The sequence below is a fragment of the Herpailurus yagouaroundi genome, unplaced genomic scaffold (genome assembly GCF_014898765.1).
Source record: "Herpailurus yagouaroundi ecotype Mexico unplaced genomic scaffold, PumYag 180, whole genome shotgun sequence".
In the NCBI taxonomy this organism is placed as follows: Eukaryota; Metazoa; Chordata; class Mammalia; order Carnivora; family Felidae; genus Herpailurus; species Herpailurus yagouaroundi.
Window position 1 is genome coordinate 26,756,615 of NW_024412411.1, and position 15,162 is coordinate 26,771,776.

A 15,162-nucleotide genomic window follows, 5' to 3' on the forward strand; every position below is an offset into this window, starting at 1 on the left:
ACAATTAAGAGAAATCACATTTTCACTGACTGTGTTCAAAGCTTGGGGAACGATGAAGAGGAACAAAAGGGCATTCCGTTTATGCTGTTCTTGCCTGCATCAGTTAGGAAATTTTTTTCTAAAATGTATGAAGCAGACTTTATTTATGTGTCATTGCCCACCCTCGATCAATCCCCAGTAGAGGCATAGGGTTGTCTATGTTTGGCTCAGGCTGACCATGACGTAATCCCCAGAACAGGACATACTACTTCTCAAACAAAATTGGTAGTGTGGAAGAATTTAAAAGAGATTAGTTTTCTGCAATAGAAAAAATGTTGGCATGTAACAGGAGATCAACTAACATTTCTTGAAGGCCTGTCTGTGTCAATTACTGGGCTATAAATTTTCTGTAGATTAGAGAAGAAGAAGAGGGCAAATTTGGTATTTAAAAAAAACGGTATTACTGCTACATATTCTGTTTCTTCTATTATCTTCAAATGTTAACACCTTACTATATTTAATATATTTAAATGTTTAAATGTTAATGTGGAGCAGAGCCTGCTTGAGATTCTCTGTCTCCTCTCTCTCTCTGCCCCTCCCCAACGCACTATCAATCTCTCTCATAAATAAATAAATAAATAAATAAATAAATAAATAAATAAATAAAAAAAATTAAAACAATAAAAACCTGAATTCAATAAATGTAGCATCTGTAAAAGGATGTTCAGAGAGCAGAAGCTATATGTAACATTTCAAAAGCTTCTGTATTTTAAATTTAATCGTTTTAGAATGCGTGGGTATTTGCAGAGTATGAATTCAGGTACACATGTAAAGTTTCAAGAAAATATGCCTATGATTCACATTTATTGAAAACCCAGTTTTCAAAATCTAAATTTTATTACAAAAGTAGTGCATGAAAAATAAATTTGAAAATAATAGTACAAACTTAGATGAAACAAGCAGTGATTAAAGCATTTTTGTGTGTTACATTTTTTGTTTCCATTCTGATCTTTAGGTGTAGAGAGAGTTTATATTCTTTTGTAGTCCTCAGTTCATAGTTCACTGTATTCATGTGTCCATTCAAAACTCTCCCTTTTGTATTTTATTTACATTGCTTTACATTGTTCCATTTCATTTTATTGTGTTGTATTTTGTTTCCCTTTTCTTCTGGTCTTCTCTGCACCGATTCATCTTCATATGGACCTATTCTCTTTATTTAATATTAAATGGAAAATAGACATGAAAACTTATCAAATATGGAGTGTTGAGTGAATGTGTTTTGATTTATAGACATGACACTTAAATATGAATTATATTACTTTATCCCTCGTTTCAGCACTAATGTTTTCAGATATAGCCATGCTTCTTTATGTTTCTAAGTTGGTGCTCCTTACTTCTCAGACATATTCCACTCACATTTTATTTACGCATTCTTCATGTAATGCTCTGTTTTGAAACCTGTTACTACTCACTGTTATAAAGAATATTGATGTGATGTGCCCTTATGCAAGTTTTTAAAGTTTTTTTTTCCCACCCATACTGGGATCAGTTTGTGTACCAGTCAGTATATGGTGAAATATCTCTCTAGGGATTTAGAAGATGGTATTTAATGCAAAGAATTAGGTTAACAGAACTCTTGGGAGGGGCCTGAGTTGATCATATCAGGGAAGACTGCTGTGAGCTCTCAAATTCCCTCCTGGCTTCCATGGCATCAAGAAAATGAGGATCTGAAACTACTTCCAAAGTTCATAGGTAGTTGACTCACAGGAGGAGATCTCAAGGCTGCTGAAAAAAACCTCACCTCTGCTGAGTCCCATACCATTGCCTGTTGCTCTCACAATAGCCCCCTTTACCTTCTAAATCACATGCTACTACTTCCTGTTGGAGGATTCTAAACAAGAACTAGGATAGCAATAAATTTTGGAAAATGTATTTCCAATCTCCTTCTTCTATGATATAGTGTAGAATGTAGAAGATAGTGGAGATTATAATTTATTGCCAAAAATGAGTATTGACCTTATCAGCTTAAGTGTGCATAATTTAGATAAATACTGCTTTACTGAAGTCTACAAATAGCTGATCATCTTACATAATCATGGTAAAGCCTAAAATTCATCGCCCCCCCATGTCCTTACTATTCACTTGAAATGACACACATTTCTGCCATTCAAGGTAGATAAAACTAGGATCTTATAATTGTTTTTCATCTTTATTTCTCTAATTTCTAGTAAGTTAAGAGTATCTATTCGTATGCTTATTAGCTATCCAGACTTCTACTTCTAATTGTTCATTAATATTTGTTGATTGTCTTCTATTGTTTTTCTAGTTTTTATTTTGTTTAGTTGCTGTTAGTATATTTTAGATATCCATCTCTTGGCCATTTTAGATGTCATAAATATCCTCTCCCAGTCACATTTGTTTCTTAACAAATTTATTGAATAGAAATCATTATTAAAGTTAATAATTTTTATGTCTTTTTAAAAAATTACCTCCCTAGTCTTTGATATATAGTCCTCCACATTTTCTTCAATTAATTTATTATGTTTACCTTTAGGGAATTTTCATTACTATGTCACTTGATATTATGAATTTGAATAAATATAAATTAAAATTGGCTTATTACTCTGCCCGGCAGTAATGTGACCATCTATCTACTTTATGTAATTGAATTTGTAGACATCGTTTTTAGTATCATGGTAGAATTTTACTGTATTTTCTGAAATTTCTGATCTTTATCAATTTATTTAAGGTTTGTTTAATGCTTCTTTTCATCTTTGCTTATTAATCCAGAAACATATCTACTGGGTTACAAATTGATCTGCTGGACTACACTCCTCTCAAAACTGAGGGTCCTTTCCCTGCATTCTTCATGTCCCTTCCTTTGGTAACCCATAAAAGGAAATGCCCACCAATATTCTTTGGATGGAGGAGGGTACCTTTATTATGGAGGTATGAGCTAAAAATAAACTTCCCCCAGGAGAAATAGAGATGCCATGTCATGTGCTGTAGTGTCAATAATAAACCATTCTTCCACTCACCACTCCTTCATAAAATACGTTCAAGCATCTTGGGGTTGGGTGTGAGACTCTGTTACTATTTTAAGAGCAGTATCTGGATTCTTAGTTGTACACTGATAAATCTTTCAGAGTAACTATGAATCCAGAATAAAATTAAAATATCACTGTACAAAAACTTGAAGCCACAATCATGTATTTTATTTCACAGAAGTAAGCTGAAATAAAATATTTTCTTTTATATTTTAGAATTCATTAATTTGCTTTTACAACACAGAACAAAATATATATATAGGCTTTCCTCCTACTCACCCTACTCACTACAGATATTGTCTCTGCCTGCTCAGTCTCTGTGCATTTGCTGCTCCTAATTATGACAACGGAGGTGTAAGTAGAACTAGGAAGTTTACAGTGAGCTATATGATAAAGGCAGAGTTGCTGTAAGAAGATAAATTAGGAGAATCATGGTAAAGAAGGAGTAACGAAACCAACATCAAACAGGAACATATGTGTCCTGAGATTGGAATATTTTGTAAAATAAGAGCTATTAGGAGTGTCTGCTGGGCTTGTGAGATGTTGAGAGAAGACTTGTAGAAACAAGATTGGAGAGAGAGCTAGTAAAAGCCAGTATTAAAAATGTCTGTTTCTGAGGAGATTTGTTCCTTTAATGCTTTACTGAGGCTTAAATTCTAAAACTGCCTTTCAATTTTCTAAGCAAGTCTAGTGATTATTTAATTAGAACTGTGCTCAGACTTGGCTGAGGGTAGCTCAAAGTTATTTGGGTTCACTAAATTCATTTTACCCTTAGAATAAAAATTTCTGAAAAGTAAATGTGCTATTGGGTTATATTCCCTTAACTTATTAAGACTGGGTGTTCTTATGTGTGTGTATAATTTTAGAAGAATTTAATGATACTTTCCCTACTGATTATATAGAATTCTGTGTTACACTGCTGAAGCATACGCTTTAAAAGTCATGGAAAAAGACCTTTAAGAAAATGTTAGCTCAAAAGGTTACCCTAAGAACTTATATTCTTACAACCTAGGTAGCTAAATGCTTTCTATAGAATGAATTTATATTAGCTATTTTGGTGGATATAAGTGAAGAATCAAATCTAGATTTGTAAATAAATGGATATAGTAATGTATGCTTTAATCTTATCAACGCAATTAGTTAAATTATTCTGAGTCAGAGAACTGATATTACTTAAAACTAAAAGGTGGTCCAAGGGTTCTGGGGTTCCAGGGACCCTTTCAGGAAGTACATGAAATCAAACTATTTTTATGACAATGCTATTTTTACTTTCATTGTGCCATGAATATACAGTGGAGTTTGCCAGCAGTTACATTCCATTTGCAAAAGATTAAATGCAGTAGATATGAAAGTCCATTTGTCTTCTATTAGGGCAGATATTTTAAAAGTATGATAAACAAAAAATGATGCTAACCTTTTCCCTATTTTTGTTTAAAAAATGTAGCCATTGTTACATAAAATATCTTATTTTTGCTAACATATAATGATTCATTATTGCTAGTTTTAAATGAATGTTTTAGTTCTGTCTTAGTTTTAGTTCCTTATGTGGTGAATATTAATAGATATATTCCCCAACAACCAAAGCTCTTTGGGACCTTAATTATGTTTGTTTTAAGAGTGCAAAGTGGTCCTGAGACCATAAAGTTTGAGCATCTCAGTCCTAAAAACTTAAAAAAAAATTTAATGTTTATTTTTGAGAGAGAGACAGAGCATGAGTTAGGGAGGAGCAGAGCGAGAGGGAGAATCCAAAGCAGGTTCCAGGCTCTGAGATGTCAGTGCAAAGCCTGATGTGGGGCTTGTACTCACGGACCACAAGACCATGACTTGAGCTGAAGTCGGATGCTTAACAGAGCCACCCAGGTGCCCCTAAAACTTTGAGAATAAATATATGTTTTCAGAATAAAGAGGCTACTGCTTTTCTTTTGAGTTTCATATATATCTCTGCTAAATAACTAAAAATAGGAGATGATGAAAGAAGAAGAAAGGATAGATAAAAGGAAGAGAAAAGGAATAAAGAACACATGGCAAACAGTTGGTTCATTATACCTCAGGTGACATGTCAAACAGGCAACAATGTATCTTCCATAGAAATAAATAAACCACAAGAAAGATCAGAAATTCATTGCCTCTACCCTGAAAACTACATTCATACTCAACCCACTGAATATTATGAAGTATGACAAGCAAAAAAAAAAAAAAGACCTTTATTTAAAATATAATAATCATTACTAAATTTCTTATATTTAATTTTTAGAGTCATTAGGGTATGGTACTTTTTTTATGAAGCTTTTTTGTTTTAATTCCAGGACAGTTAACAGATGGTATTATATTGGTTTCAGGTGTACAATACAGTGATTCAACAATTCTACACATTACTCTGTGCTCATCATGATAAATGTACTCTTTAATCCTCATCACTTATTTCACTCAACCCCTCACTCACCTCCCTTCTGGTAACCATCATTTTGTCCTCTATAGTTAAGAGTCTGTTTCTTAGCTTCTCTCTCTCTTTCTCTCTTTCTTTTCCCCATTCCTAGCTTATTTAATTTCTTTTTTTTTTTTTTTTATTTAAAAAAAAATTTTTTTTTTCCAACGTTTATTTATTTTTGGGACAGAGAGAGGCAGAGCATGAACGGGCGAGGGGCAGAGAGAGAGGGAGACACAGAATCGGAAACAGGCTCCAGGCTCTGAGCCATCAGCCCAGAGCCCGACGCGGGGCTCGAACTCACGGACCGCGAGATTGTGACCTGGCTGAAGTCGGACGCTTAACCGACTGCGCCACCCAGGCGCCCCTAATTTCTTAAATTCCACATATAAATGAAGTCATGTGGTATTTCTCTTTCTCTGACTGACTTATTTCACTTGGCATTATACTCTCTAGCTCCATCCACATCCTTGTAAATTACAAGATTTCATTCCTTTATGGCTGAATAATATTCCATTGTACTTATACACCACCTCTTCTTTATCCATTCATCTATCGATGGACACTTGAGCTGCTTCCATAATTTGGCTGTGGTAACTAATGCTACAATAAATACTGGGATGTATGTATCCCTTTGAATTAGCGTTTCTGTATATTTTAGGTAAATAGTACTATGATTACTAGATCATCAGGTAGTTATCTTTTTAACTTTTTGAGGAATCTCCATACTGTTTTCCACAGTGGCTGCATAGGGTGCAGCACTTTTATTTCATGACAGTTTCAAGAGTTTTATTATTAAAAAAATAATGCATTAAAATAATTAATTAAAAACCTTAAATGCCACTGAATGGTTATAAGAATATGACATAGAGGGGCGCCTGGGTGGCGCAGTCGGTTAAGCGTCCGACTTCAGCCAGGTCACGATCTCGCGGTCCGTGAGTTCGAGCCCCGCGTCGGGCTCTGGGCTGATGGCTCGGAGCCTGGAGCCTGTTTCCGATTCTGGGTCTCCCTCTCTCTCTGCCCCTCCCCCGTTCATGCTCTGTCTCTCTCTGTCCCAAAAATAAATAAACGTTGAAAAAAAAAATTTAAGAATATGACATAGAGACACTGTACCTATGGCAGAGTAAGCATTTTAAGCATTTTTTTTGTCTTTTGAAAATTTACAAAGTGAAGTGTTGCAAAATCAAGTTTCACCAGTCTATACGTAACTCAGAGAAAATATTAATAAGCTCATCACTGTGCCAATCTGATACCAAATCACTAAGTCTACTTAGTGCTTATAATGTAGTGTTACATTGATTTAATGATGCTATTAGGGATATTTGCAGTGATTGGACTGGCATAAACAATTAGTACTTAGGATACTCTTTCGCGGTAGAAAAAACACCTAATTCCACTAATTGCCTCTAGTTCTGCTTCTATTAACTGCACACTTTGTACATGCTAATAATCTTATTATCAGCTGTTGCTGAGTTAATTAAAAGTCATGTCTACAAGCATAAACCAAAATAAAAATATCTATTTTGCTCATCTTTTATATAATAAATAAAAATTTTGGAAGACTGTATTTAAACATTTATCTTCAGAAAGTGAAAGAATGTTAAAAAGATGTATATGCCAAATTAATTTATGGCAAGCTCAGAAGAAGCTGCAAAAACAATTTTGCATTCAAATTATAATAGCTAAGAACATGCCAGTCCATTGGTTAGTATAGAAAAATGCCTAAGTTTTCAGGAAAGCATTGCTCATTCTTTTTAAATTTTTTTTTCAACGTTTTATTTATTTTTGGGACAGAGAGAGACAGAGCATGAACGGGGGAGGGGCAGAGAGAGAGGGAGACACAGAATCAGAAACAGGCTCCAGGCTCTGAGCCATCAGCCCAGAGCCTGACGCAGGGCTCGAACTCACGGACCGTGAGATCGTGACCTGGCTGAAGTCGGACGCTTAACCGACTGCGCCACCCAGGCGCCCCTGTGGCTCATTCTTTGAATAAAGGAATGTATCCCAAAAAGACTCTTTTTGTTTGTCTTTTTCCCCCTGAAAATTGCTAAAATATATTTTAATTTGTTCTACAAGTCTTAAAATCAACCTGAAATACATTTTCTTTTGTGTTGGTATTTTACTATTTCAGAATTTAACAGATCATTTCTAAGTAAATAGTTTATATATGACATCATATTTGTATCTGGTAAGAGTAACTTATGTTTCAAGACTGTATTATTTATAACTCATTAATGGCAATGAACATATACCAGACATTATTTCATAATTAAGAATGTCACAGAGTATTTCAGTTACATTTACTTGTGTTATTAATAAAGAAGTAAAGATGTTAGGTACTACTAATCTTCCCCGGATTTTATCAAGGAGAATCACTCTAATTGGGACCAATTGAATGAGTAAGTTTTTTTATGCTTTTAATTTATTCCCTAAGCATACAAGCTGCCTACATTCTCTCAATTTGGAATTGATAAGTTTAGTGTTGCTATAAAATGATACTCATGTTGCCATAGGGCTGTATGTTACAGTGTGCTTTTTGTTTAAGAACAAGTAATTCTTAAAATGTAAGAGTAAAATGTTATGTACACATGTATATGGGTATGTACAAAATATTTATATCTAATTTTATATGGAATATGTACCATAAATTGAATTCCTAAGATCTAATTTTCTTTTAACAACAATAATACCAACAACAATGGATAAGAATATGATATGTTCAAGAAATACCTCTCCAGGAAAAAAACACAAAAATAGTAATGATGAACAAAACCCTCAGTTAAAACAAAAACAAATTAGTACTATAGACCTTAAGTTAAATTCAGCCAAACAAGAAAAGTTATACATGAAACTTTTAAAAATCTTTCTCTATCCTTCTATTTTGTTAAAACAAATACACCAAAGTTTTGATGACCTTTTCACATTATCCATTGCCTTTGAGGCACTTTTCATTGCTGTAACACGCCTGTGTATTCTCCCCAACTTTTAAAAGCCAAGTCAAAAATGAATGTTTAATTCCTATCTTCTTTCACTTCTTTGAACTTGATGCATTTGTGCGTGCTCTACTTGTTGAAATTATCTCCAGCTTTAGCTTCCTTGACAAACCTCCATGGTTCTCTTTCTCATACAAGATATTACCTTCTCCGTATCCACTATTAGTTTTTCTTTCTCTATGACTTTAAAATGTAGTGTTCCCTGAGCTTCCATTGTTGGCCCTGCCCTCTTCTCATGCTATCATTCTCAAGATCAATATTTTTATTCCATGCATCAGCTACCAAATATACCTGAATACTTTAAACACAAAATGTATGACCTCTAAACATAGGCTCTCCATATTATTCAGCACAAGTTTCTTAAATATTGCACAAATGAATCTATTTCACTATACACTGAACTCATTATCTATCTCTTAAATATACCCCTTAGATACTAATTTTCAGCTAAATTCACTACTTTTGACAGCTAGAGTTTCCCTTTTTTTCCACTTAGCAATGGGTTCAGTGTAATGTCTTGCTTATTTGATTAGATCTCCCAATGAAATCTAAGACCCAGGAAGACAAAATCTATTTCCTGTCTATTTTGTTCACATAGTATACCTAGTTGTGTGGTCCTAGAAGAAAAGAGTTAATGCACAGTGGTTTTTGTCTGTCACCACCCAACATGCCCAGTTAGTCCACACATCTTCCTGTTTCCTCATCCTAGAAGTCTCTGGGATCCACTACCCTGCCACATTCCTAGTTTCTGCTTTTATGATCCGTGGATAAAATACTATAATAGTTCCCTAAATTATTTCTTTGATTCAAGACTATTCATCTACAGAATTATCTTCTCCTGTTCAAATATGTTCAGTGATCTCTGTTCCTTAAGATTATATGTAAGTATTTACCTTAAGTAACTGCTACTTAACATCTCCTGCTCTGCACTTTCCAAGGGCTGCAGTATCTACCCATATTCATTAATTTTAACTTTCTGGAAAACATGAAACAGCACACTGTGGTCCTATCACAGGGATAGATAGGTATAGATATTTGATATAAATGTCAATATAGATATCTATATAAATACAGACATAGAATGATATGACTATGGGTATAGATGTAGGTAGATATAGATGTTGAAAGTAAGCAGAATTTTGGACCCCAAAATATGTCTCTTTGGCCGAAAGATGATCTCAAACTGGCTATTTTTAAGAAATTGTGCAAAAAAAAATAAACATTAAAAAAAGAAAGGATGCCTAATGACTCTGTTAAGTGTCTGACTTCGGCTCAGGTCATGATCTTGCAGTTTGTGAATTCCAGTCCCGCTTTGGGGTCTGTGCTAACAGTGAGGAGCCTGGAGCCTGCTTCCCATTCTGTGTCTCCAGCTCTCTGCCCGCCCCCTCCCCCTTTCTCTTTCTCTCTCTCTTTCTCTAAAAAATAAACAAACATTAAAAATGAAATAAAGAAAGAAATTGTAGACACAGGAAACCTTCTGGAAACTGAGCAGAAGTTACTCTTTTGCAAAACATTTATGTTTATAAGGGAAATCTCTATTTGTAAGTATATATCTCACTGCACCAGAAAGAGGAGGATAACCTATTCCCTGGAAACTGTCATCAGTGGTGAAAGCATGGACTTAAATCTGCATCACAATCTTACTCTGGGTTGACTATGTTTTTGCTCCTATAAGTAACTCCCCACATGCAACAACTTCTTTTGCCTTTAGCAGAAAATGGAATTCCAGGTGATAACTTCAACCATTTTGAGGAGTTACTCAGTTTTCCTGAGTGTTTCCAATGCATACAGAAAGAATACAGGTTATTACATTTGTATTTGTGTTTCTCCTCTTAATTTGTCTTTTTATTACCTGTTTTTTTAAACCTGGAAAGGTAGAGAATTATTTTCTTCCTCACAATATGTGGATGTGGATATAGATATAGATATAGATGTAATCACCTCTGGCCAATTCTCCCCCTCATTCTTCTGAGCCATTTAAGATTCATGTTCTTGGTAAAGGGCTCCCTTCAGTGCTGTTCTCTCCTGCCTTCCTACAGACTCCTGAAAATATCTCTGTTAAAGCACTTTGGACATTGCATTTCCACACCTGTACCATAAGCTCCTTGAAAGTAGTGTTACATAATCAGTAGTAAAAACATTTGTTAAAAGAATATGTTAATCAATTATAATTTGTATTAATTATCATATCAATCTACCATGTGAAGAGAAAGAAACTTAATTTTAAATATACCTACCAAGCAGCAGTGGCACAAAGAACTTCAAATAAGGAATCCTGTAAATACAAATACACTTCAGCATTCTTTGTTTAAATATAGCCCATTAAGTAATACTTAACAAAAGAAAAACAAATCCCCAGGTAACATATAGAAGGAATAAATATTTACTTATGCAAAGTATAATTCAAGCAATGCTTAGAACTCCCCTCTCTTCTATTTTAATCTGTTAACTAATAAGTATATTATATATTAAGAATGCTTTATAGGTGAAATTTGATTGTTGTTAAAGTTCAAAGGGCTCTGAGAGCTTAACAATAAACAATTTTGAGTTTGTTGGAACTTCTTTATATGAACCGAAGATCCTTATTTGGAAATGTCTTTTTTTACAGGAAATAATCAGAACACTGGTTTATGACAGAAGCAAAAGAACGCAACTTCAAATTTAATTATGTATGGAAACATAGGCTTAAAATACTTGGCTATTTCTACAAGAGTCATCTCCACCCTCAGTAAGCAAGAGAGTAACCCACTAAAAAGACAAGCCCAATTGAGATATCAGAAAGAATGTCTCTTAAGTTTTTATGCCATGTTGATGGTTTTCAAAATATTTTCTATGCTTTCATTAAAAAAAAAAAAAAAAAAAAAAAAAAAAAAAAACTTGGGTGAGGGGTGCCTGGGTAGCTCAGTCGGTTAAGCATTCAACTTTTGGTTTTGGCTCAGGTCATGATCTCACAGTTCCTGAGTTTGAGCCCCACCTGAGGCTCTGTGTTGATAGCAAGGAGTCTGCTTGGGATTCTGTCTCCCTTTCTCTCTGCCCCTTCCCTGCTCTCTCTCTCTCTCTAAAAAATAAATAAAACATTTTAAAGAATTAAAAAAAAAAAACACTTGTATACACCATCTTCAGTAAAGATTTAGTAAGAAAATGAAGCACAAATGTGTTTAATTCAATGTCAGAATATATCAAAGTCAACAATTTAGACTTCAAAAAGAAAAAAAAAATATGTATTTCCCATCCTGTCATAAGGAGCATATTTTCATTTTGAAGTAACTAACACAATGAGAACAAAACAGAATAAGATTTGTGTTTATATCAATAAGTATAAGAGAATCAGAGGAGTTAGAACTCTAACTCAGGTCATATGGGAATACAGATAAGGAAAACAAAGTGGAGAAGGAGAAAGAAGCAGTCCTGTATGGTGTGGAGAAGCTGAAGTCACTGTAGCTTGCTGAACTTAGGGGTTCATCATGTGCATTCTCTGTTTTCCCAGGAAAACACGTGCAAGGGATAACCAGCAGGTAAACCCCATCTGGCAAGGAGAGATGGTGGTCTAGAATGGAATCCACTATACTGTTTCAATGACTCCTCCATGAATTTGGAAATCGGGTTCTTTTTTCCCTTATTAAGAGAATAATTCTGTGGTCAGAAAGCAAGATTTTTCCCATTATTCATATAATATTGTAAAAGCTCTAATTTAATGATTTTTCTTTTAAAGTTTTCAAACTCTGAGTCAAACATGCAGTTTTCACTAATACTAATAGCTCCTTACACATTAATTGTGCTGATGCCACTGTAACATGACCAAACTTCCTACCCTTCGGGGGCAGACACCATTGGTAGCATTATCCTAAGGCTCACACAAGTACAAAACACCACTGCTGTAATTCTTCAGCAAACATTGTTAATTTTTTGGTCTCATGTTGTTTTCCAGTGGGTTTTGATATGCTTTGCTCTACTGCTGGCTTCTTATCAGTATTTGCTACCTAATCAGCAAGCATCATTTTGCACAAGCCTCAGCCAACATGATGCCATCTTGTTCAACCTTTTAGCTTTCTTTGGAACTGTCCAGCATAGATTCCTTTTTTTTTTTTTTCCACTACAAAACTGTCAGCCTTTTGCAAGCTAATAATTAATAATTAATATTTTATAATAAAGTTGCATTATATTATAGTTTGCCAACCAAAGTAATTATTTTCACCTCATTAGGAACATCTCTTCATCAATTGCACTGAAAACAGGTTCACAGTGTATGATTCTTTCCTTTCATATAAAGTATATGTATGCACACAGATGATGTGACATAGGAAATAATGAAAGGAATATGAAAGCAGTGACATGTAGCTATACTACATTGTTTAGTTTTTGTTTTCATATTCAATGAACTTGAGATCCTTATAAGAAAGGTGCTATTTAACGATAAAATATGGTTATATATGTAACTGCACAGCTTATAAATCATATCTCAAAATTTCACAGACACAAAGTATTTTTTAATTTTTTAAAAATGTTTATTTATTTTTTACAGAGAGAGAGAGAGAGAGAGAGAGAGAGAGAGCATGAGCGGGGGAGGGTCAGAGAGAGAGAGAGGGAGACACAGAATCCAAAGCAGGCTCCAGGCTCTGAGCTGTCAATACAGAGCCTGACACGGAGCTCGAACTCACAGACCACGAGATCATGACCTAAGCCGAAGTCAGATGCTCAACCAACTGAGCCACTTAGGCACCCTGACACAAAGTAAGTTTTTAACATTGTCAGCAGCAAAGTTAATGTAGTTATTCCAGAAGGGGCCTCCTCTGTTATCAAAACAATTTTCAGCAGAGTCCTGATCCCTTCACTGCTACCAGTTATCAGAAGAGCAATAGTTGGTGGTGGGTCAGATAGAAAGAACATAACCCAATTTCTGGGCACCAGACTGACCCTGACATGGTGACAGAAAAATGTTTTTTAATTTATAAAGAAAGCAAACCAGACATAAATAGGATTGATGGCAAACAACTGGAAATTCAAAATGTAATCTCTTCTGAACAAAACAGCATTTATTGTTAAAACTATGTGTTTTTTCCCAAAATTGTGGGTTTGTTATATGTCAATTAGCATTTTGAATCTGGTATTATTCAGGCAAAATATTAGAATGAGAGAATATATAACTCTTTACTTTTTGAAGTATATGAAAAAAAGTTTTGTGAAATCTCATATTTAAATTTATTCACCTTGTACAGTACTTACTAGTAATTTCCTAATCAATATTACTTGAATGAATCACATGTCCCAGAGAATATACACAAAATGCCATAAACTTCCAATGAATAGGTTTAATATGGCATTTTATCTTGTTATATACTTGTGCTAAAATTATTTTCCATTTATTGGATTCTCTATACATGAGGTGTGTTCTGTGCATCTGGTACCAACACGTTATTTTGTGGCGATTTAAGTGATTTACTCTAATCAAAACCAGGAATTGGTTTAGTGAACTGGTTAAGAACAGTCAATGGAGGCAGAGTACTTGAAAATGAGTTTCGGCTAGACCATTAGGACAAAAGGGAACAAATCATCTAAAGCATACCTATTTAAAAAAAAATTGATGTTTTTTATTTATTTTTGAGGCAAAGAGAGAGGGAGGGGCAGAAAGAGAGGGAGGGGCAGAGAGAGGAGGGGCAGAGAGAGAGGGAGACACAGAATCCAAAGCAGGCTCCAGGTTCTGAGCTGTCAAGACAGAGCCTGACGCAGGGCTCCAACTCACAGACTGTGAGATCATGACCTGAGCTGAAGTCGGACGCTTAACCGACTGAGCCACCCAGGCGCCCCATAAAACATACCTATTTCAATGCCTCGTGTATATTTAACGCTCAACAAATTTCAATAGCTCTTATTTTGCCTCAAGGTGCAAGATCACCTTTTAAACATTTGACATTTTACAATTTTCTGATGGGTTTAGTAGATGTTTACATTAAGTTGTATATATAACTCTTCTTATAGAGTCAGTAGCTAATTTGGGGGGTTCCTCTCATTCCTAAAAAATCAAAATCCCTAGGACACAACCTAAATGACATTCCTAATTAGAACACCAATGCCATCTAGTGGTCACATTTGCAAACTACAGTCTTACTGGCGAACAGAAAAGTAAGTGGTGCTGCTTCAGAATGCACTCTGAATGAATCTCAGATGAGCAAATAAGGTTTCCTACATGTACACTACTCAGCCAATAAAAAGTTTAAACCAAAATTTCAGCATAGTGTAGAAAATTTAGTTCCTGGTCCACAGGAAGCATACAATCTGGCTCTTTATATAAAGACCTACGTAAAATTCTTAAGTTGGGTTATAAACACGATTTAGAAAAAAGACTGAGTCCAGCTATAAATGAGACCATGAAGAGCTGGAATAGAAATATGGGTATAGTATTTGATAACAAAATTTATTTTGGAGAAATATTATTCAGATTTAGGGTAAAAAGTCAAAGAAAGGTCAAATTAATGCACTTGTAAGTTCAGGAAGGGATGGAAAATGATCAAAATACAACACACATATGAAACTCTTTAAAATAAGATACAACAAATTAGAACATAAGAAGGCATTAGAGATTTTTATTCCAGATTGGAAAGATTTGCATAAACAGATAATATTTGGAGATATACCTGGTCATGAACAAATGAACTAGGTTTTGTTTCTTTACAGAAAATAATTATATATGAGAACATCTTGGTGAGAGAACGCTATACAA